Source organism: Sinocyclocheilus rhinocerous, unplaced genomic scaffold (genome assembly GCF_001515625.1).
Source record: "Sinocyclocheilus rhinocerous isolate Xijiao unplaced genomic scaffold, SAMN03320098_v1.1 scaffold705, whole genome shotgun sequence".
Classification (NCBI taxonomy): Eukaryota; Metazoa; Chordata; class Actinopteri; order Cypriniformes; family Cyprinidae; genus Sinocyclocheilus; species Sinocyclocheilus rhinocerous.
Window position 1 is genome coordinate 1,329,668 of NW_015630576.1, and position 24,730 is coordinate 1,354,397.

The following is a 24,730-nucleotide window of genomic DNA, read 5'->3' on the forward strand; positions in this document are numbered from 1 at the left end:
AAATCGCATCATATGACCCCTTTAAATTAGGTGTATTAAATTGATCAGAAGTGGCAGTAAAGCCTATAAGTCTATCTGTAAGTTCTTTTGAACTTTCTATTCATCAAAAAAAGTCATGGTTTCCACAAAAATATTATTTTAAGCAGCACAACTGTTTAACATTGATAATAATAAGAAATGTTTCTTGAGCACCATATTTCATTACAATGATTTCTGATGGATCATGTGACACTTAAGAATATATACTGAAAAGTTAGCTTTGCCATCACATGAATAAATTACATTTTAAAAGATATTAAAATATAAAACTGTTATTTAAAATTGTAATAATATTTCACAATAATAACTTTACTGTATTTTTCATTAAAGAAATGCAGCCTAGGTGAGCATGAGCATGAGCAGTCTTTCAAAAACATTAAAAAAAAAAATCTTACCAACCCCAAACTTTAAAAAAATATTAACATAACATAACATAACATAACATAACATAACATAACAAAAACAATTAATTACCTAATCATAACCTGGTGAAAAAAAAAACACAATTGACAAATATCTTCAAACAACTTTGAGACCGGCTCATAATCGATCATGAATCTGACATTATAGCTTATGCAAATTAAAAATGCTGGTCAGCAATGAAAATCAAAGTCCAAAAAACATTACATTTTTAATACAACCATTTGTGACCATTTTAGTGACAGTCTGCTGCCCTATAAAAGCGTTGTGTGAAGATGGGGTCTTTCATGTTCTCATGCCGTTATTTGTAGACCGAAAATCATTAGTCACTTCAAAAGGACCCAGAAATGACAGTACCATGGAGGATGAGGAAATGGTCATTGACTTCATTTGACCGCTCTATGGTGGAGTGTGACTCCTAGGGACACAATTTCCACTTCAAAAGGGGCTCTCTAGAGCTAAAATGGGGTTTGCTATCATGCTCCGCTTTGCTGTGATTCCCGAGTGGTATTAGATGTTAAACGTTCCCCCCATGGCAGAGGGAGAAATTCCACTGCTGGAGTCTGAAGTGGGGGGAGGACGGTGGTGATTTGAGCCACTCCAGATGTTATCAGCCTCCAGGGCTAATGCTAGCAAGCCTGCATAAGGATCTCCAGGTTTGGCACGTAGTTTAAAAATGGTCACACACACACACAAACATATACACACATGCTCTATGCGCCACAGTTGAGCTTTATCAGAACAATGTGTCTTGAGTGCCTGAAGGTGGCTGTTTACAACAGTGCCTTGAACGCTCTTTCTCTTCCGCTCTCTGTTTGGCTTCTGCCTTTCTTTCTTTTTCTCTTTGTATTTCACTTATTAGCTTCCATTCCTTTCTATTTGTTCTCCTCTCGCTCTAATGTTTCAGTACACATTTGATTGCATCAAATTGTGATTCTGTGTGTTCATAATCTGGATTTAGGATTGCCGTTAAGGCAATAAAACAAAACTCAAATCATGATATGGCTTAAATAGTAAAGGCTAATATATGTGCTGCATGTTTCACAAGGAAGCACGGCATTGTGTTCTTTTACATGCGAGAAGCTCATGATTCTTTGTTTTCAGTGTCTCAGAGCCCCTCAGTCTGCAGCAAATGCTGCTCTACACAAACGCATCTCTGCAAGTGCTCTGAGTTTAAGTTACTTACTGTATAATGTGCATTTGAGAACACAACATACACCAACCAGCTTTGAGAACTTGTAATGAGAAGTGCTTAAACTGGCTATTGTCAAAAAAAAAAAGGGCTCCCTGCATTTTTTATTTTTTTGCCAAAAAAACCTAATGGTTTAATGTTTTAAAATGAAGAAATTACATCATCATCATCAGGACCTAAAACTAACATCTTGCTACATCTACCAATTGCCAATGCCTTAAAAATTGATCAGCCATAAATTCTCTGTTACTATTTACAATAGTAATATTTCGGGGTATATTTTTTATTAGTATTATTACTATTAGTAGTAATAATAGTAGTATCAGTTGTACTAGTAGTAGTAGTTTAGTCATATTGATACACAATTGCAATTTTGGCCAAACAGTGCAGCCCTTCAAAAAAGCACACCTGAAATTTAATAAAATGTGAAAAATTAATTACATTTTTCATCAAATTGTGCAATCCTAATACTCGTGCATCATTTCTGGCATTTAAGTGAGGGTGTCAACACAATAAACCAGTGGTTCCCAACTTGGGCCAGAGTTCACGGGGGAGTTCGTGGGAGTGGATATGCTTTGAGGTAGGGCTGAGCGATAAAATTATAATTATTGTGATATCATTTTCCTCAATAAAACTATAACAAGAGTTAGATAAATGTTTGCTGTAGTGTTTCAGAACGAAACAGCACTAGTCATTTGAAGTGCGTCACACAGGCTGTTTATCCGCTCAGATCAAAGTTCAAACGGTAGCGCAGCACAAGCTTACTAGAGCAGATGCGTTTACTCGCTGATGATTCTCGATCACGCAACCTCTACACAGTGCTGTGAGATCCAGTGTGAAACGCTTGAATCCAGTGAATTTTAAACTAATTTAAAGCCAGATGAAATAGCGCTGACAAACACTGTGCGTAACGATACAGTCAGAAGGCTTTTCAATCTACAAATATTCATCATTTACCATGGATTTACTGTAGTAACACTAACGGCACCATGGTATTGTGGCAGAAATGGGGGATATTCATTGAATTTTATTATATTATTAATATAGATATGTATTAAAGGAAAATAGGATATAATTACAGCATTTCTGTGAATAAGCTATAGCATTTATGCATTAATACTAAATGTATTTAGACTACTTTTTTATACAAATACCTAGAAACCATATTTTACCATTGTACTGAGGTGCTATATGTGTGGTTTTAACTCTGGTTATCATGATCTAAATGTATTGTTGTAGATGTTATTGTTTTTGATAATGAAGAAATTTACATCTGCATCCTAACTCAAGCTACTACAACTGTTAATTTAAGCTACTGTCAAAAGTGCATTTCTCAGACACAAAAAAAAAATATATATATTATTATTATTGCATATATATATGGGGGGTTGGGGGGGCTTAGACTGCCCTATGTGCCATATGGCTCCATGAAAAAAAGGTTGGGAACCACTGCAATAATCTATTTTCTGACAATCTATGCGTCCACCTTACCTCAGTCATTTGGCACAGGTCCTGAGAAAATATGCAAATTCATTGATTTATCTGGAGACAGTGTGTTTCAAAGGTGGAGCTCTATAATGTGACTGCAAGATGAGGAAATTGTAACGTTTCACTGCATTGCCATCTCCTTCTCTTAATCTTCCTGGGCTAAGAAACTCATTGGAACGTGTGAATCCATTCATGCCACCTGTCCCCGCTGTTAAACCGGTGTGACTACCTTGTGGGAGCACTGTCACCGTCAGGAACGGCTAAACGGATAGGAGGAGCAGAGAAGAACAAAAAGAGGATGAATAAAGGAGAAAAGTTGCATGGGACATAGATTTACAGGTTTACAGGTTACCTGACTGAACAGGTTACAGGATTCCTCCAGTTGCAGTTGACTTTAACAAAACACATTTTGAAAATTAGTTTTTCTTCCATTTTTCCACAAACCCTCAAGAACCCTCTTGCAGATCCCAGCTTGAAAACCCCTGACCTAGAGGATTAACATGTAGCTTTATTAGGCAGCGAGATAAAGTCACCCTTTTACTTCCCTAATACACGTTCCTATTTATCCTGTTTCACTAAGAAATCTGACACATCGCGGAAATAAAATTGGTTCCAAATGTCATTTCATGTTGACATTAAACAGACAGACAAGTGTGCAAAGTGTATAAAATAATAGATCTTCATAAAACAATAGCTTGTTTCAAGCTCAAGTTCTTAGCAATGACTGAAATTGTGTCCAAACATTACAGACAAACTAGATCATATGAAACTAGCCAACCAGAGAACACGGAGACGATAACGCAAGCAATCTATGATGTGCCAGCGAGTGAGCTATAGCTCTGGAAGAAATATTCAGTAAAACTGCCTTGTAAACAATTAGGGGGACGTAACACGCAAGACCCCTTGCCTGACAAAGACGCTTAAGATTCAAAAGTTTATTGGCCCTTTCTAGCTAACGCAAGTGTGACAATGGCGACCATCTAACTGATGACTATCAATGAGGTACTTTAAGAAAACGCTGATAAATAGCTCTCGGCTGTTACTCTCTGAAAGACCCCAAACATCAAGCTGACTCATCAAAGTGGATTATGTACATCTGGTTTGAAGCTGGCAAGAAGGGTTCAGTCCTACATTCATTTCCACAGGTCAGGCTCTTCTGGTTTAAGTGCTTGGTGTCATTTTCTCCACACTTCTTCTTCAGGGATGATCCTTGCAGTGATAATACTCTATACCGACAACTCATTTTTCTAGATATTTTTCCTTTATCTAAGGAAGAGAAGTTCCAACCCACTTTACTACCATATATTGTGGAATTCCATATTGTGGAATGCTTTTGGGTGAAACAGCTATTGAGCAAGAGTAATACAGCATGGACTTGATTTTATCCATCAGTTGCTGATTAGATTGTGAAAAGTGAGTGTTGCATACCTGAATAGAGACGCAAGATAATTGTTTCACTGCATGCATGAAGAATATAAACAGGAGAACTGCTGGAATAAGTCCTAAAACCTGGAAATCAGCATTTTCGAACTTCTGGTTCCATCATCCCAAAGTCAGTGGGTTTTTTTTATGGATTTTGGTTGAATGCCTAAATTATTGCATGTGGTTAACACAAGCTCAAGATATGTTCACATTTTATGCCATGACATAAAATACTTCAGTAATACCCACTTATGATTTTTAAGCTTTAATGGTCACTAACAAATGGCTGAATGGGACTACAGGGGTTGTCAGGGACATTAAATGTCATGACAAAATGAAAACTAGTCTACTTTTACAGCCTCATTGCGTTTACACTAACTCTAACAAACTCAAACTTTCCAACTTGTAGCTTTTAAATAAAGATTGAAACAGTTGTTGGAAGTGGTGGTAACGCTGAATTCATCTGACTGTGGTGTAGTTCATTTATAGCTTAACATTAGCTTTTTACTTTTGGCAATTGTAATTACGCTTTCAATTTCAAGTTGTGTTCATGTGTGAAGAACCCATTACATGTTACGTTTTTGATGAACAGAACATGTAAGAATCAAAAACTGTTGGTCACAGAGCTTATTTTCTGCAACAGTACAAAAGTTATTGAAGCTATTGTTTTTAGGTTGAGAGAATCATTGTATTGCTAACTTCCAAGCTGGCCTACAAAATTATGTCATTCCTGCAGTCAGTTTTGATTTTATTCTGACTTTAAAGCATTAAAAACAATAGTAAAACAACTGCAAAAAAATTTTTTTTATGAGTTTTAATTATTCTACCTGTAAAAATATCTAAACTATAAGTAAATAGTAAATAACAGCAGTAAAGAATTTACTTGAGATGAACCACAAAGGGTACTAAGACCTATTTTCAGAAAATATTAAATTAATACAATTGTACGTTCTAAAGGGATAGTTCACCCAAAAATGAAAATTGTGTCATTGATTACTGGAAAGTTTCCAAAATTTCTGGAAAATTTCTGAAATTTACTGGAAATTTTCCACCTTTTTGCAACCCTAGTCCTTACCACCTTTCTAATTAATACAATTGTACATTTTAAAGGGATAGTTCACCCAAAAATGAAAATTGTGTCATTGATTACTGGAAAGTTTCGAAAATTTCTGAAATTTACTGGAAATTTTCCACCTTTTTGCAACCCTAGTCCTTACCACCTTTCTGGGCCTTGAACGTGGTAGTTGCGTTGCTGTCTATGCAGGGTCAGAAAGCTCTTGGATTTCATCAAAAATACCTGAATTTGTGTTCCGAAGATGAATAAAGGTCTTACAGGTTTGGAACGACATGAGGGTGAATAATTAATGACAGAATTTTCATTTATGGGTGAACTATACCTTTAAGACATTTAGCAAATTTATCTTGTTTGAAAGATGCTAAGATATTTTAACAGGGAAAAAAAAGACAAATGATAGAATCTTTGCACCACATCTTGCACTGCTTTTTGAACATCTCGCAACAAGCATTGCATTTTTCAGATGCAGCGTCAAGCTAAAAACAGTTCTTAGCTGTTAAAAAAAGCTGATTAAATAGCTATTTTTGACGGAAGTAGCAAGGTTCACATCTCACAGCCCCTGTAGGTTGTGATCCACAGATGGATTGTGCCTGACAGAAATCGACTAGAGGATCGAATTCAAAAGTGTTAACCCATGACGAGAATCTAAACAACATAGCGTGACATCATGAGTGAAGATGATGGGAAACGGAGAGAGAACTCATAAATGTTTTTGCTCCATCCATGAGGTAGCTGTGTTTCCTTTGTGCATGCTAACAAAGGCAGTCAGAACCGTTTATTGAAGCTAGTGTAAACAACATTCAACTGCGCAGCCACATTTTACTCTCCGCCGCCCCCCCGGCACAACGACACACCCTAAAACACACACGAACACAGAATGTTTTATCACGAGCTGATTTCCATACTGGCTGCCATCTCACCTGCCTGCTGGGTGTTGTGGACCAGCCAGCGCATGCTAAACACTTGTACGTGTTCACAATGCATTTGTATTTTACTTTCTTTCCTCACCCTTGTAGCACATTCAATCGCTCTATTTATCTCATTCCCATTCTCTTTATCTCGTTTCCTGTGCTGGTTTCTCTCAGCCACTCCCTCTTTTTTCTCAGTATGTGTGCGCTCTTGGGGTTGGGTTTTCTCTCTCAGCTAGACACTCATTAATAATCCAGCGTAGTGCTGGAATCCACCGGCTCCTCCGAGGGAGTCCAAGACTCCAGTGAAGCACAGGGTGTTATCTATCTATCTATCCATCCATCCCTCCACTTTCACTCTCTCTGCTTCTCCATCTGCATGAATTCACACAAACCGTGAGGAGAGAAGTATGTTAGCCATCTAAGCAATGTCATATCAAAGAGTGCTCGTGCAAATCTGCGGATTTGAAGCCGAGGAGGCTGATTGGTCGCTCTTCCAATGAAGGAGACAGAATGAGGACACGCTGTGGCTGGTTCTTCATTCAGCGGCATAATGAACAGCACATGCTGCTCCAGCACTGCAGGTAGGGGCGGGTCACAGGCTAACTAAGGAATTAAACATGAGCAGAGTGGAGGACACGCCCACTCATATACTATATCTTTTATGGCTGGCTGCGAGCAGGCAAATGCGCACATCCTAGCCTGACCTGAACATTTATGGCTACGAATAACATAAACAACAGTTAGGGGCCATTCACACAGAACGCGTTTTTCCATTCCAATGCGCTACTTTTCCATTGTTTTTCTATGTTAACACGCGCTTGACGGACGTGCATGACCGTTGCATTCGCGTCTCTCGTCTTTTGCAGCGCCTCGCACATGAGCACCACGTTTTTAAGACGTTGTGTCAAGATAAAAGAATTGCAACTTTAACACGTGCTTGACGGACGTGCATGACCGTTGCATTCGCGTCTCGCGTAAGTTGGCATGACAACTGTTTTATTTGACGGCAACATGGAGGAGGAGGCGCTCATAGTGGCTGTGTCAGGATACCCTGAATTATATAACATTTCTTCAAGTGATTATCACAACTTATTATCAATTCTGCTGTTTGCCTATTTCTATTATTTCCATTATTGTAGTTATTGCATCATGTCTCAAAAGCGCATCTCGAGACCGTCGCGTTCTACTCTGCACTTTTTTTAAAACCATTCCGGAGAACTGCGTCTCACGTTTTTAGACACAAAAGATGCATTCTGTGTGAATGGCCCCTTAGAGTTGATGAATCTCTAGAGCAGTGGTTCCCAACCCTGGTCCTGGAGGCACCCCAACACTGCACATTTTGCATGTCTTACCATCGGACAAACACCATACAAAAACTGAAGGAAGTGAAAGATGACATAAAAAAGTACTTCCACTATCTGCATGAATCAGACATGTCCAAGGCTTCTCAGGACACAAGCTTGTGGTTTGCTAATAATACTGCCAGTGCTAGTCCAGGACCAGCCTTAGGTTAATATGATTTACATGTTGGCCATGTTCATGGATCAACGTGTTTTGCATAACATTCTTATCATGGTTATCATCATTAACTAAAACTATTAAAAACATTTTCATTCATTGCAATAAAGCTCAAATCAGATAAAATATAAATATTATATGAAAAACAAACAAAAAAAAATAGAGATGTTGCCAACTAACTGAAAAAAGTTGAAGCATAAAAACTTTAAAAAAAATTTAAACTGAACAAAAAATAAAACTGAAATAAACCCTTAATAGTAATAATTAAAATGTTAATTAATATTAAGGTTTAGGCTTATGATTAGACAACATCTTTATCAAACAAAAAATTTCATTTGTTTTCAAGGATAGTGTTCAATGGTTCCCATTCACTAATAATTACTAAAAAATTTAAACTGAACAAAAAAAACTGAAATAAACCCTTAATAGTAATAATTAAAATGTTAATTAATATTAAGGTTTAGGCTTCTGATTAGACAACATCTTTATCAAACAAAAAATTTCATTTGTTTTCAAGGATAGTGTTCAATGGTTCCCATTCACTAATAATTACATACAAGTGTTACCTAAGCAAAATAAAAGTATTTATATTTACCAATATAATAAATCTAAATTAAAGCACATTATATGTGACCCTGGACCACAAAACCAGTCACAAGTAGCACAGGTATATTTGTAGCAATAGCCAACAATACATTGTATGGGTCAAAATTATTAATTTTGTTTTGTCAAAAATCATTAGGATATTAAGTAAAGATCATGTACCATGATGATATTTTGTAAATTTCCTACTGTAAATATCTAAACTTAATTTTTGATTAGTAATATGCGTTGCTAAGAACTTAATTTGGCCAACTTTAAAGGCGATTTTCTCAATATTTTGATTTTTTTTTTGCACCCTCAGATTCCAGATTTTCAAATAGTTGTATCTCAGCCAAATATTGTTCTATCCTAGCAAACCATACATCAATGGAAAGCTTATTTATTCAGATGTATAAATCTCAATTTAAAAAAAATTGACCCTTATGGTTTTGTGGTCCAGGGTCACATATTATATTGTATTACATTACATTATAGAAAATGTATGCATGTTTGACAGGAATGTTGTTTGACGTCCAAGAAAGGATGTTGATCCAGGAATGTGTCCTACTTGTGCAAATCACTTGCTTAGCTCAAGGCATCACATATGAGTCCCATATTATCCATCAAACTGTTTGATGCGAAAACTTAAATCCAGGCCTAAGGTGTTACTGTACACATGGTATTACATCTGAGTCATACACGCTAACATCTCCAGCATAGCTTCATAGTGTTGATAATCCATAGCACTGAAATGCTAGGTGAAAACAGACTTGCAAAGCCAGAGTTATCCAACACAGAACAACAGTGACGTCTCTGTTAGCGTATACCTAGCATTGTTCTACACAAAGATGACAGAGCACCTCGCCTGGACACTTCCCTAAGGAGACTTCAAGAAGAAAGCGGTAAATCAGTCTTTTCTGTACTCCCTCAGTCAAACAGCTGTCCGTTTGAGAATCATGTAAACCTGAGATTATCTTCAGAGGAAACAGATGTTGTACGGTAGAGAGATATTCTCACACTCTTGGCTCTTTAATAAAGAACGAACCTACTTCTTTTGCGCCGAACAGAAGTTGCTGCAGCCTTCCTGTTTGTTCCTTCCACCTAAATGGTCTTGTTTCTACATGGGCATTTTCTCAGAAGGAACAGACAGTCACAGCAGAGGTCAAAGGTGTCTTATTTCGGAAAGCATCGAATACAGAGGAGAACAATAGCGGTCATGACACTGCCTTCTGGGAGTGTGTGAAGGTCATGTCCGAAGGTCATTATCACTACAAAAAACATTACAATTCTGATTTCTTGGTTTCATTAAGCAATGGTCTTTTTTGTCTTAAGCGGTGGACACATTTACCGTTGTACCATTGAATTTTCATGTACAAGATCCAGTCATTTCAATAGGAATTTTCTGTGAGGCTTAAAGATTTACTCACACAGATTTCACAATGGACCAACTGAAATTCACTTGGTTGCTATTGACAATAGACAATGAACTTGTTTTTGCTTGTGAAATTTCACTGAAATTTTGCTAACCTGACCAAACTGTGAAAGCAAACCTAAAATAAAATAGTTTAAAACATCACGCTCCTGCTGTTAGTGTGAATGATGCATCAGCGTATATTATTTCAAATAAAAAGCAATCCTTCATCAAAATATAAAAATGAGCTTGGACACAACATTCCTTTTCTGCTAATGTCACTGGAGTTTTCTCAAATATCCTCTTTTTAAATGTTATATTATGAATGTAAATATGGTTGTCCGTGCCATTTCAAGGGTTCTTTTTAAACTAACAAACGAATATGTATACTTCCAGAATGTAAAGCAGAAAGTTAATAAGTAGTATGTCAAAATATCCTTAAATTGTTCATAAACAATTTCAACAAAGTGTTTGCACACACACAGACACTCACACACATCCTCACTCATGGCTGTCACCAGCTGGTGCAGGTGGTGATGGTATATTAGCACTAACGAATATGGAAAAAACTTGAATTAATGAGCTGCATATTAAAAGAACACCCTGAATTTCCACTAGTTACAGACATGTACACACACACACACACACACACAGGTTTCACACATTTTCACAGTTTGAGAGAGGTGAATGAAAAGAAAAGACAAAAAGAGTGACAACATCTGCATCTTAATTGAAACATGTCAACACTTTCAAATGTAAAACAGAGCCTGTTGTTTAACAGCCTCTCTCCAACCCTCCTAGACAGGGCAGTTACTGTGGCCTCAAGAAAAGGGGTCAAAGGTGCCTGGACAGACATCTGCCACAACAATGACTCAGACTGTCTGACACAACAGAGCAGCGCAGATTTACAGCACACATGTTTGAAAATCCTCCACTTCTCCTTTCTGCTCTGCTTGCTTAACTTCGGGTTTCAATGGCTGATTGTGGAGCGCTGGGCAAAACAAAGAACAAAAGAACCCTAAACCAGCGGCAATGATTTTTTCATCATCACTTAAAACGTCAGCCTTCGTTTGACCAACAGCCTGAATCATGCGAGTCAGCAAATATAGAGGCACAACATCAGTAGAATGAGCAAATGTGAGATAATATGCATGTGTGACTAACAGATATTTGAAATCACAGGCCATCTGCAGCTATGCAATAAATAAATAAATAACGAAATAAATTTAGCAGTGACATCATTTAATATTGCTAACTCCAACAGACTGTCATATATATATATATATAAGGGGAACAAGTAGTAGGAAAGAGAATGATTCAGAAGCGATACTTATGTGCCTTGCTCGGTGGAGTCGAACGGTAGAGTCGATGGTCTTTACACTCTTCGGTCTTCACACGAGGAGAGCTTCACACGAGTGCTGCCGCGGTATACTAAGCTTTTTATATTCGTCTAACAAAACTCAAATTGAATTCAGCTGGACACACTTTCCTGTTTATCACAACAAATGGCCAAGCAAAGCGCACAACACTGACAAGGTACGCGATACAGTACGAGACCAAACGTGATTTCAGCACGTCATATATATATCAAATGATTCTCCAGTTACCAGTATAAAGTCAAGTGTAAGATATAATAGACTTCACACTGAACAAAGCTTCTTTGGGTGGTTGGTTTCACCCAGCGAAAGCCTGTCAGATCAGAGATGGATCCAGCAGTTAACCTGCAGCCGTTGCAAAACACACCACTGGCATAACGCACTAGAAGCTTCTAGAGACGCATTCAACTTAACACCACATCAAGGAGGAGACGGTGTGTGCAAGTCAAGGAGAAGAAACGGAGTCAAGGAGCCATCATATCAAATCAGGGGGCTCCAGTCACCCTCTCCACTGGAGATGACAGTACAGTATGCTTCGACCTTACAAAGGCACAGCTATGTCTTCTACATTATCGAAGAAAGCTTGTTTCCTGTCACAGATGCTAAATGAGATATGTTCTAAGGTCTAGTATATAATGTCTATGGTCTCCTCGTTTATCAAGAATTGTTATCTTAATCTACTATCTCTGACAATAAAAAGTAATAAAAATCCTGTTCAACAGGTTTAGAATAAGTAGTTAGGGTATTTCAAGTCACATGCTTGTGTTTGCTTGTGTCAGCAGTCTTCTCAAAGCAAACAGCTCATGCTAACTAAGTAAACAAATACGTGTAGGTAACTGACTAGTGTCTGTGGTGTAAGACGTCATCTGGATTAACTGGATTTAAAGGGACAAACTGGTTGTGTCGGACACTGGGCCATTAAGAGGACTTAAAGCATGTTTATGGTGAAGTGCACTCAAGAAGGGAGCAGAATGCTAGGGAAATGAAACTTTCCATTCAACAGGGAGAAAGTGTGGGAACTGCTGGATGCTGTTCATGAGCAAACAAGGAAAGTTAAACAGGTTGTTGAATTTACAAGGTGTACAAACCAGACTCGTTAGCCAAATATACCAGGCAAATGATGTGGCTTCAGTTGAAGGTGCTCGTATTCACACTCGTTTCCTTGTGAACAAGCGTCCTGCTCACCTTCGTTCAACAATGCACTTTTGTTTAAAGAAATAATTTACCCATTATTAATTATTTACTTGCCTTCAAGTTGGTACAAACCTGTATGACTTACTTTTTTACAAACAAAATGTGAATTTTTGAGGAATATCTCAGCACTCCTTTGAATATATTGACATTGAGTGATAATGGGCTGTCAAGCTCTAAAATAAAGTTTATGAAATGGCCCACGTGACTTGTGCACTATATTCCAAGTAGCTTTGTGTGAAAAAAGACCAAAATTTTAAGTTAGTTCAACCAAAAATTTATTTGTTTGCTCTAAATCTGTGTGACTTTCTTTCATCGGTGGAAGACAAAAGACGGTATTTTTAAGAATGTTTGACACCATTGACTTTTATTGTATGAAAAAAACGCATTTTCAAAAAGAAAACAACCTTTACTGCAACACTAGAACCTCAATAGTAAACATCCACATCTTTCAGATGACTTTTCCATAAAAGGTCATATCATTCATGACAATTAGCCCACAACAAATGAGACTGAATCCAATTAAATCATCAGGCAGACATTAGGTTAATCTAAGACCATTTTCCTTGAATCATAGTGGCAATGAAAGCTCGCTTCTGTTTTCCTGCAACATTGCACAAAACAACAAAAATTAATTATCTAACACCAAGACAACTAAACAACAGCCAAACCAAAAAACAAAGCCTTGGGGATGTCAATGAGTTGAGCTTTATCAAGCACTACTGTATACAAACGTCATCATGAGAGTTTTTATGTATCCCTGACTAACATAAACACACCGTCTCAGGAAGTGTCCTGGGTATGATCTAGGAACAAAATAATCGAGATGTTTTCTTAATGAAAACTCCCGTTTGCCTGGTCTCTATGGAACAAACTAACCAACGCTGGCCTGAACGCTGGGATAAACTGACAGAAGACAATGGCACGGCAGTGAGCCAAAACAAACACAGAATCTGCAGGCTGGCCCTGACGTTTGATGAGCCAGACTTCCTCAGTCACTTTGCAGCTTCATTGCTGATATCAGAGAGAGCGGTTACAAATAGGTTAATTAAATCATGCCCACAGGAATGTATGAGAGAAATGAGAAAATAAGGGTCTGAAGACAGACCTCAGGCACCCCGGGAGTTCAGGTTCTTCAGGATCAGGTTGGTGATAAGACGAAACCCACCTGCACTGCAAAATCTGATCCCAAAACCCCAATGTGATGTTGATGAAAGGCAGAGCATCTAAATCACAAGGAACCAACATAAATACCAGCAAGTTTGGGAGCGAGTCTAGCTTTTCCAAACAACAGACCATAGGAAACACAGTCTACTGGAAAAGACGTGTCTGGTATCAAACCATTCTATTTTCAGCATTGTTTCTGGCTGGCTAAGATAGACATCATTGAGGATCCTGATAAGGGTGATGACTGAATCTTTCAGGCATCAGAAAGTCATTTTGATGATTAAACCCCCAAAACCAAGTAGGGAATTTTAAAAATAGCCTAATGCCTGGCTGAGTGAGGGGAGTAAGACATATAAGGGAAACAAAACATGATACTTAAAAGCAAAAATTAACACGACAGTAGATGAGGCAAGACATTTCAACGTGTTTAAATCACCGTGGGTTTCTACAGCTGCACACCACACTAAGCTGCCCTACATCTGCTGCTTCTCGCATAATTAAGGTGACCCTGGTCTAGAGAGCAAAAATTGAGGGACCAAACTCAATCTATTCACCACAGGCCTTCTGTTTCACAGAACCCGACTTACATTTGCAGACTCCGCCTTTTTGATGAACTCCAGACATATTGGGCCTCATTTATAAAATGTTGCGCAGAAACCATTCTAAAATTGATCTTATGATCATCTCTCAAATATGTGTATGGGTGATTCATAAAATAAACATACGTACAGAATATTGCTATTCCGTGTCAGCCGCACCACGCGGATACGTTGTCTTCGTTCAAATCAAAGCGTAAACAACGTAGAAAACTTATCTGCGTGGCACAGCTGATACAGAATAGCATACGCTGTTTGCGTTCAGTGGATACTCTCCAAAATGGCACCAGGGTGACGCGGAGGATACGAATTGTTGAATAAAGTCGTTATTTTTGTTTTCTTTGCGTACAAAAAGTATTCTCGTAGCTTCGTAAAATTACGGTTGAACCCCTGATGTCACATGGATTATTTACCGATCTCCTTGCTACGTTTCTGGACCTTGATCGTGGTAATTACATTGCTGTCTATGGGAGGGTCAGAGAGCTCTCAGAATTCATCAAACATATCTTAATTTGTGTTCCGAAGATGAACGGAGGTCTTATGTCATAAAAAGTGAAGCAACCATACTGTCATATTGGAATTTTGAAGTATTTACACTCATTCTATTGAGACAATGTGATATATATATATATACATACATGCTCACATAGGTTATTTTACCGATCTCCTTGCTACGTTTCTGGACCTTGATCCTGGTAATTACATTGCTGTCTATAGGAGGGTCAGAGAGCTCTCAGATTCCATCAAAAATATCTTAATTTGTGTTCCGAAGACGAACGGAGGTCTTACGGGTTTAGAACGACATGAGGGTGAGTAATTAATGACAGAATTTTCATTTTTGGGTGAACTAACCCTTTAAGCGTACGCACTCTCTAAGATCAAATCTGAGCGTACGCACGCTTTATAAATGAGGCCCATTGTGTGTTAGCCCACATACACACAAATATAGGGCCCTTTGATTTCTAAAATGTGGAAAATAAGATGGATTTGCAAATTCCAGTCATAAAAATTTGGCAAAATTTTGATGAATAAATCAAAAGCAGGGCTGTACACTTAATACATTTTTTATATGGACCACAGACTACGAACATTAAACCACAAAAAGCCTGCATGTTCTGCGTGTCACTATATTTTATTTGATAAAACTATAATCAGATACACTCAACGGTCTTCACTTACAACCCAGCAAAATAAAAGTTTGGTTTAACTTGAAGAAATTATAATAACAATATATTAATATTGTATAGTATAATGTACTGCTCAAAGTAATAACAATTGTGTTTTTAAGGAATATTAGAATTTTTCATCTGGGTATTATTTAAAAAGCAAACCTCTGTTGTACCAGTCTCCTTTTTTTTTCAAAATTAAAATAACTTGTAATAATTTCATTTGATATTTCAGAAGATTAGTAATTAAGCTGTTAATGTTTTATGCATTCATTTGATCACCATTGTTTTTGATAATATTGTAATTTTAGACAGAAGTATTTGTATTAAAACAAAGAATTCAGAATTTCTGAAAAAATAAAACATTTCATAGCATACTAGTAATGTTAAAAAATTTAAAATATTAAATTGTTAAAGTTCTATGAATTTAATTGATTTGGCATCCTTTTTGATTATTAAAATGTATTAAACCATTAAAAAGGAATCCAGAAAACTTAAAAAAAGAAAACACAGAATTTGGGGAAAATTAATATGGATTTCATAGGTCCTCACAAATATACAATAAAAGCTCATAGGGGGGTATTTTCAAACCCGCATCCAACTAGCATCCTGGCTACGTTCATATGTCAAGAAGCAATGTATGCCTGGCCAAGTGCAGCAAAAAGGCCGAAAACAGACCCCATAAAAGGTCCCCATAGGGGTGCAGAAGCTTCAAAGGGACAAATGTTAAAGAGCAACACCTGGCATGCTGGGCTTTGTGGTGACTTGGTGACTTGGTGCTGGGCCTTGGTGACGGACCCTCCTGTCTGATACTCGAATAACTAGCAGATGACGCAGGATGCTCATTTTAAATTATGAGAATGAGATTACGCCAAAATTTCCCCATAGATCACCGTACGAGACATTCAACATAAACAAGACTGCAGTCGAGAGCGCAGAACAAATTCTAGCATGCTTGAATGGCTGCTAGGTTTCAAGAGCTTCAGAGAATTCTTCTTCAGTTGTGTAAAAGGAAGTTATGAAAGACGAATCAAGATTTGATCTGAAATGTGGCAACACTATTTGTCGTCTGAGGTCAAAACAACACGGTCTGAAATTAACTTTGGGAAAACCAATTTAAACTGTGTCAAATCTATCAATTCCTCCCGGCCCTTCATGCTTCCTTCAATTTTGAATTGAATTTGACTTGTCTTGCGGTTAAAATGCGGCGTATGAGAAAATATACCTGTCAAATACCTCTTCTCTCCAAAACAAGAGCAAAAGTTCCTCCTACTTCACTGGTGTTTAGTTAAGGACCCCTGGGCCTATTCATCCTGCGCTCGCTCACTCACACGCTCACACACACACACAAACACTGGCCAGCCGGTGAATCAATTTGCTGCGTTTAATTACGATTGGGTGATTTTCTCAGCTGATGCCCCCAGACCAGGGAAGACATTTCTCATTGTGGTTGCCGGTGTTGAGACACAGCTGAGATGATTTTCTGTGGAAAAGTCTCAAGCCCCCAAAACCCAGACGGCACATGGAAATCCCTAATCACTTCACCACAGCTGCTATTATGGACAGCCAATCACGTAGAAATTAATATTAAGCATGCTAATCACTTCTAAGAACGTGTGTATGACCATTACCACACCTATTTTTAGGGATCATTTTGGATTATGCATCAATGCAAAGTCTCTCTGAAGAAGGGATAACAGTCTATGAAGACATAAACGACACTCACATGAGGTATAAAATTAAAAGCCTTTGTTGGAATTAGGATATTACATTAAAAACCACAATCAAGGGGCCATCATCAGGATGTGCTTATGAGCCAATGATAAGTTTAGGTAAATTCTTTGGCACTCAAGTTCAAAAGTGTGGCGCCACACCTGGCAAAGACTCCTTAACATTAGGGTGGTAGTAAAGCAGGTGATCTGCTGCATGAAAGCCAATGAGTGATCTAAAGATGACATGGCCAAGAATGTAAATACACAGTTGTGAACTGAATTCCCACATTGTGCCCCAGTCAATGCTGATGGAGAAGGAATAGTGCTGTTCCATTCCCCGTATTTATTTTGCATGCATACACAATAAATGCATGCAATAATGAAGGGCTGCTCATAAGGAGGGTTTCCCACCCCCAAAGTCCAATGAGATACAAACACATTCTCTGCATGATAACAAATCAGGGCTTACCAGGACCCTATGTAATATTAGGGTATTTAAACAAACATTAACATATATGTATGTGTGTGTGTGTGTGTGTGTGTTTGTGTGTGTGGTTATATAATAGTTCATATATTTTATTACATATATGTATGTACAGTGTTACATATATATGCATGCATAATACAATCAATTATATAATTAATTAATTACTAAAACAATGCACGCACCAAACCTGCCATGCGTCTGTGCCATACACTGCACGCGCAACACTGTTGCCAAATAAGACCCAACTGTATCTCCGGCTATGGGAGGTACATGCAAGCATTTCAAAGGAGAGACATTGGAGCTGAAAGTCTGTCTACCCAGCACTCCGCCGTTACTCATAACGTTGTAAATAAATAGGATGGTTCATTGATTCATTAAATACGATGAACGCCGCTCGGAAACGACGCGTAACCATCGCCCATTTCACGTCAACACGCTGGATGTTATATTATGTAGTCATTTGGAGACTGGACCTACCCGTTACGCTGATATGCAGTCGTGTGGATGAGGATCTGCTGCTCTTTCGCGCTGGTGTCCGTATAGTGGGAAGCGCTGGAGATGAAGAACACCTTCGCCCAGTGTAAACGCTTCGTCCTTCGGTTTTCCTTTCCTATTAAACAGTAACTCCTGGTTTTCGTGCGTACCGGTCAGCACGTAGCAAATGTAAAGGATTTGTGATCAGAAGATCACTATAAATCAAGAGTGCAGCTGCAGACGGAAGGACCAGCGTATCTATCAACTTTAGCGACGCGATTCTGGTATCATATGAAGACGCCGTGCGCATACGGGTGCTCTGCTACAGCTTCTGCGCTTGGGGGCGGGGTTATTGCACATTATTCATGAGGGGGCGGGGAATACGTCTGCCCTCCGTTCTCCACACGCTGCGTTTTGGATTAAATCTCTGATGATGCAGAATAATTAATTATAGATAAATGATGACCGTGTTTCAGTATTTTTCTACAGTTCTTTTCTTTATTAAGTTTCTAAAATATATAAATAATAAGAAATGTAGATCTAAATCTAGCTTATTTTAATAATAATATAATTAAATTAAGATATTTTGTGTGCATTTCTCTTAAACTGTATTTGTTATTTGTTTTCGTTTTTTTACGTTCTTCAAATAGTTAACTGAATGCATTCATCTAAAATCAATAGCGTTATTCTGCAGTTCTGTTTAATACCTAAAGAAAAAGAAACTGGCATATTTAGGATGGGGGGCGGGGTCTGCATCAAATATGCCAAATATTTTTTTTTTTTTTTTTTTTAGGACAGTTTTATGTCATTGATCTTATCTGATGCTCTGTTGCTCAAACTTGCCTATGGGCATCAACGCCCTTCTGATGCTAATACCAAACTATACATCACTACTCATGTTTTCCACTTTATATCTGACACTTAACATTTAAGCATGAAAAGGGTATTAATGGATTATAGACTAGCCTATAATTTACAACATTTTCTGATTATCTAAGGACTGAGAGTTGTAAATGGAAATCCTTGGCATTTCTGAAGAATTTGTTGATTGCTCATTTTAATGGTCCTTTTCCCAATGTGCTGTAGTTGAATCAAAAGACCTTTGTGTAAAATCTTTTAAGTTGTAAAACATGTTCAGACTGACTGAACGAGAACAGGCTAATGCATAAAATGTGCTTTATTTGGGATCTGTTTTCTGGTAATTATCTTGATCAAAGGATAAAACACTATATAGAGAAACAATTCACTATTTTTTTTCCTCAGTAAAATGCCACCTCTGAGGTCATAAGGCCATAAATGGATTTGATTAATTTGCACTTTATACCCCAAATATTTTATTTTTATTTTTTTTAGGACATGTTTAGTCATTGATCTTATCTGATGCTCTGTTGCTCAAACTTGCCTATGGGCATCAACGCCCTTCTGATGCTAATACCAAACTATACATCACTACTCATGTTTTCCACTTTATATCTGACACTTAACATTTAAGCATGAAAAGGGTATTAATGGATTATAGACTAGCCTATAATTTACAACATTTTCTGATTATCTAAGGACTGAGAGTTGTAAATGGAAATCCTTGGCATTTCTGAAGAATTTGTTGATTGCTCATTTTAATGGTCCTTTTCCCAATGTGCTGTAGTTGAATCAAAAGACCTTTGTGTAAAATCTTTTAAGTTGTAAAACATGTTCAGACTGACTGAACGAGAACAGGCTAATGCATAAAATGTGCTTTATTTGGGATCTGTTTTCTGGTAATTATCTTGATCAAAGGATAAAACACTATATAGAGAAACAATTCACTATTTTTTTTCCTCAGTAAAATGCCACCTCTGAGGTCATAAGGCCATAAATGGATTTGATTAATTTGCACTTTATACCTTTTTAAGAAATTCTGTATCCCAACGAACCCACATGAACAAGCCAAGCTTCTACAGTTCTTGGAACACTGTTTTCCTTCAAACATCACTGTGACTCACAAAAGAGAAAATTCATATGTATTTCATCATTCATTTATATGTAGACAATATGCAATGCTCTAAATCATAAAATAACCCACAAAGAGCATAACACATGCTTTAAGAACTGTCAGAATCATAATCCGATTCTCATGTGATTCAGATTAAAGATGGAAAGTTAGACCAGCCCGCTTTGAAGAATACACATCTTAGATGGCTCTGGCACGGTGAGACAAGGCCTGTCGGATGCACTGGACAAAGCATTAACAAAGAAACAGTCTAATGCGAAATAGATTAGATTTCCAGTTGCTTAGTGTCACCACTTAATTGAGTAAAAGTCTAACTGCTCTGATTGATATGTCAACTGGATGGGTTTGCTGGCAGAATCTCTGAGACGTTACACACGCTGGAATGGCTACTAAATGGATGCAAATTTAATGCAGAAAACAAAATGTTTCCGATCAGATTTCCTCATTTTGACCACCTCAGACGTGACACGGAATTGGACTACTGTAGATTTAACGCAGTTAGGTCTTAAATCTACCATGTTAATTTTCTTAACCCATTTCTCATGCCGTCGCATAAATGGTGCGAATTATTCCAAAGTTTAATACTTAGAATTAAAGCTGGTTCAAATCCTTAACCGTAAGTATGAGCAACAATAACAGTGATGGTTGTCTTCACAAGCACCAATAAATTACCGTTTAATTTAAAATAGTAGCTTAAAAGCCAAGCCATCTGGACATAAAAACAGCATTAAACTCCTTGATTAAGACAGATGCCTTTTAGAGGCTTGTTCGGGTAATAGTTTAAGTGGCACAGTTTCAAATGTTTTATTGGATATAATAAGGAAACGTTACATGTCTCCTTAAGTGTTTGTGGTTGTTATAGCTATTAAAGCAAACTGTAATTGTAAGTAAAATGTAAATGTAATGTAAAATGTGCTGATAGAGATAGTCTTTGAAATGATTTTTACTCCATTCATATTGAGTCTCATAGTGAGTTTCATAGTCAGTCTCTCCTTGAAGTAGGACGCCGTTTTTGCCAATAGATTATGAATCAAAGGGCAAGTATATAGTGAAAACTGTGAATCTGATAGGATACCTGATAGGTATCTAAACTTCTGGAAAAATCCTCTTGTTGCTATAAAAGCATCTCCAGACATTAGAGGACAAAGTGTGCCAAGAACAGTGCAATCATTTCTCTACATGGATGCATTCTACAGTATAAATGCTGCTAAATTGCTTTTATGGCAGATTCAGAGAAAGTGAAACCAGCCTCTGCTTCACACTGTATTACCTCCCTGAGTAGACTATCCAGAATTTGCAAATGAAACTCAAAACTCCCAGGAGGCCCCATCCGCGCATCCAAAACTAACTGCCAACGTCTCGAAGACAACTGTTCCATCAAAGTCTGCAGAAGTAGATATTAGGTAACCGACGAACCATTTCCCATTTATAGAAATCAGGCTTTATGAGATCACTGAGCTCCAATCAAATGGCTGGCTCTGCTGGATGCACGTTTGACGAACGAGACAGCTCTTCATGAGCCTTCACAAGCAATCGCTTATCAATAAATCCTCAAGGCTACATCAAAACGAGAGCTCCCATGTTCAGGCTCCACAACAGAGCTGCCCGGGCCTGCGGTGAGCTGCTTCGTACAATTAAACGAACAAACAAACTCAGGGCGTGTCGCCACATTTGTGCTTTTCATCAACATTGAGATTATATGTTGCAGTCGACCAAAGCTCCTTATTAAACTCGCAAAGGTCTGTGATTTTCGAGCTCCTTAGTCCCACGGGTGGCAAAAACAGACCAGTGCAATAATCTAAATTGAATTTCCTTTATGCAAGGCTGCATGTTGCATGCTTCCTCCTCCACCCTTGAGTATAATCTCACTGGGTGTCTATCTATTAATCTGACCCTGAGTTTACTTTTAGGACAAACCGTTTTATGGCAAGACACTACAGGCAAAATCATTGTTTTTATGTACTGGTCAGTTTTGAGATTTTGGCTACTTTGCTTTCATAGCATTTCAAAATAGTGGAAAGAAAACATCCAAAAAACAAATTTAAGTGTTATTTGTATTATACTTTATCTATTTGCACCTGAAGTGTTCACTTTAGTAGCACTTACAAACACCAAACTTTACAGTTTTATTCCTACCTGTTTATTTCTCCTTTTTTGTTTAGTTTAAGTAGTAAAATGATAAAAAAAACTCAAAAATAAAACTAAAAAAACTGCATATACTTAAAAAAATAATTAAAATGATAAATACACACAACAAATTGAAAAAATATATAAAAATAAAATCTAATGTGAAATGTTAAAAACAGTATTAGCATATTAATAATGCTGAAATAAACACATTTTTACACATTTTTAATAGTTTCACACCTGATTTATATAACGTTTTGTTTTTCCTAAAAATAACGTGAAATTTTTTGACCGTTGTAAGTGTTGTCTGATTTATGAAGTGTTAAAAAGAGAAAAAAAATCCCTTCTCTAAAAACCTTTAACTCTAACATGTCAACAACAAGAAACAGGAAATTTGAATCTGGCTTTATCCAGTGTTCAGATTTCTGTTCTGGAATTTAGTGCATAAGGAAGATAATGAATCATTTGCATATTTAAAGAAAACATTTCAGAAAATCTTTAATACATGTAATAAATTTCATTTTTTTAAAGAGGGGAAATATGGTGAAATCTATTAGTTAAAAAGTTAGTTTTAAAAGTTACTACTGTAATATGTACACTTTATGTACTAATATGTACTTTTAAGGTACTAATATGTACTATTTAGGGTTTACATTGTAAAAAAATATTTTTTGAAATAGTAAATAAAGCAAAGATTACTGGAGTATGTTTATAGGAAAATATACATACATATACAAAATATACAAAATAAAAGTCTTTCTACTTCAAAATGTCACATTTCATTCAATGTTCTTCTTGCACTTGTTTTTTTGTAATTCATTTTGTGCAATTTCTGAGTGAAAATTGTCTCTACAACAATTTTTTTTTCAGTGTAGCTTTTGTACCTTAGGGTACCGCCCCAGTGACAGTTTTATGCCATTTTTCTAGTGTATTCACCAGTGGTGTCTAAACCTAAAAGGAAAAAAGGGGGAATTGGTTCCACTTTTTGGTGCCGAAACAAAAGCTGGCTCAGTCTCATGGGATTATTCAAGTCAAGAGCTTTTGGATTACAAATGTAATTAGGTTGCTTTGAATTTAGATTTAGTAAATGTGATTTGGGACTTAAGTTTTTCTTCCATGCCAAAACATTCACTAACTATCCATAATGCAAGACAACAAACAGCCTTCATCTTCTATAGTGCGTCCTTACATCTGCCTTGTTCTCCAGGATTCATCTGGCTCTCCTGGTAATTAGTGAAGGTGGCGTGATGAGGGGGGCATGGGACACGAAACGCAGGGGGGAAAGAAGGGGAGGATGGGGAAGCTGAGAAATATCACTCGCAGTTCTTTGTGGGTGCCAGAGATAGGAGGCTTACCGGCCGCTCCAGGCAGCGTTGCTCCCGATGGCCTTGCAGCAATGTGCTGCGATTGCACTGTGCCATTGACTCCTCCTTAATCGCTTTTTCTGGATCTGCCACGTCTGCTTACAGCATTGAGCACGAGAGATCAATACAATGTGGGAGATGGCTATTACTGAGTGTTATTGCATCCTAGCAGCTAGCAATTCTTTGTTTCCTTTAAGAGAGAGATGTGCACTGTATCTTTTTTTTTTTTTAATCATATTGTCAGATATTGGGAAGTGATTGACAATACAATTTGAACATAGAAGCAAACATACAGTTCTCATAAGTTAACCTACCCCTTGCAGAATCTGCAAAGTGTTGACAATTAAAAATAAATAAATGAGATGATTGGTGTAAATTCAGTATTCAATACTAAATAAAAAATGCTATATTTATGATGCCTATCTTTTATTATAGTAACATTTTGCAGATTCTGCAAGGGTATGTAAACTTATGACCATAACTGTATGCATATACAAATGCATACAGTATATAGCACATATTGAAGCAGACTATATTCTACAAATATACATACAGAAAATAAAGTGTGTGTGAGAGAGAGAGAGAAAGAGAGAGAGAGTTTATATACCAAAATAGAAATAGTAAACTTACATATACACATGCAAATAAATATTCAATGCTTATGCAATATATTATATGAAAGTGAAGTGTGTCCCATACTCGGAATTTGTGCTCTGCATTTAACCCATCCAAGTGCACACACACAGTAGTGAACACACACCCGGAGCAGTGGGCAGCCATATTGCTGTGGCACCCGGGGAGCAGTTGAGGGTTCAGTGCCTTGCTCAAGGGTCTCACCTCAGTCATGGTATTGAGGGTGGAAGAGAGTGCTGGTTATTCACTCCCTCCACTTACAATCCCTGCCAGTACCAAGACTCAAACCCACGACCTTTGGGTTACAAGTCCAACTCTCTAACCATTAGGCCACGACTTATATATATAGTATAGTATAGTACAGTATAGTATAGTATAGTATAGTATAG

General features: G+C 37.3%; 1 long non-coding RNA gene across 1 annotated transcript in view; it reads right to left on the bottom strand.

The window, feature by feature from the left end:
* Positions 1-18,511, bottom strand: part of LOC107740639 (uncharacterized) — a 56,367-nt gene extending 37,856 nt beyond the window's left edge. Inside the window, exon 1 of the long non-coding RNA XR_001640101.1 lies at positions 18,231-18,511. This is a non-coding gene — a long non-coding RNA (uncharacterized LOC107740639). The remainder of the gene's footprint in view (positions 1-18,230) is intronic.
* Positions 18,512-24,730: the final 6,219 nt, after the last annotated feature.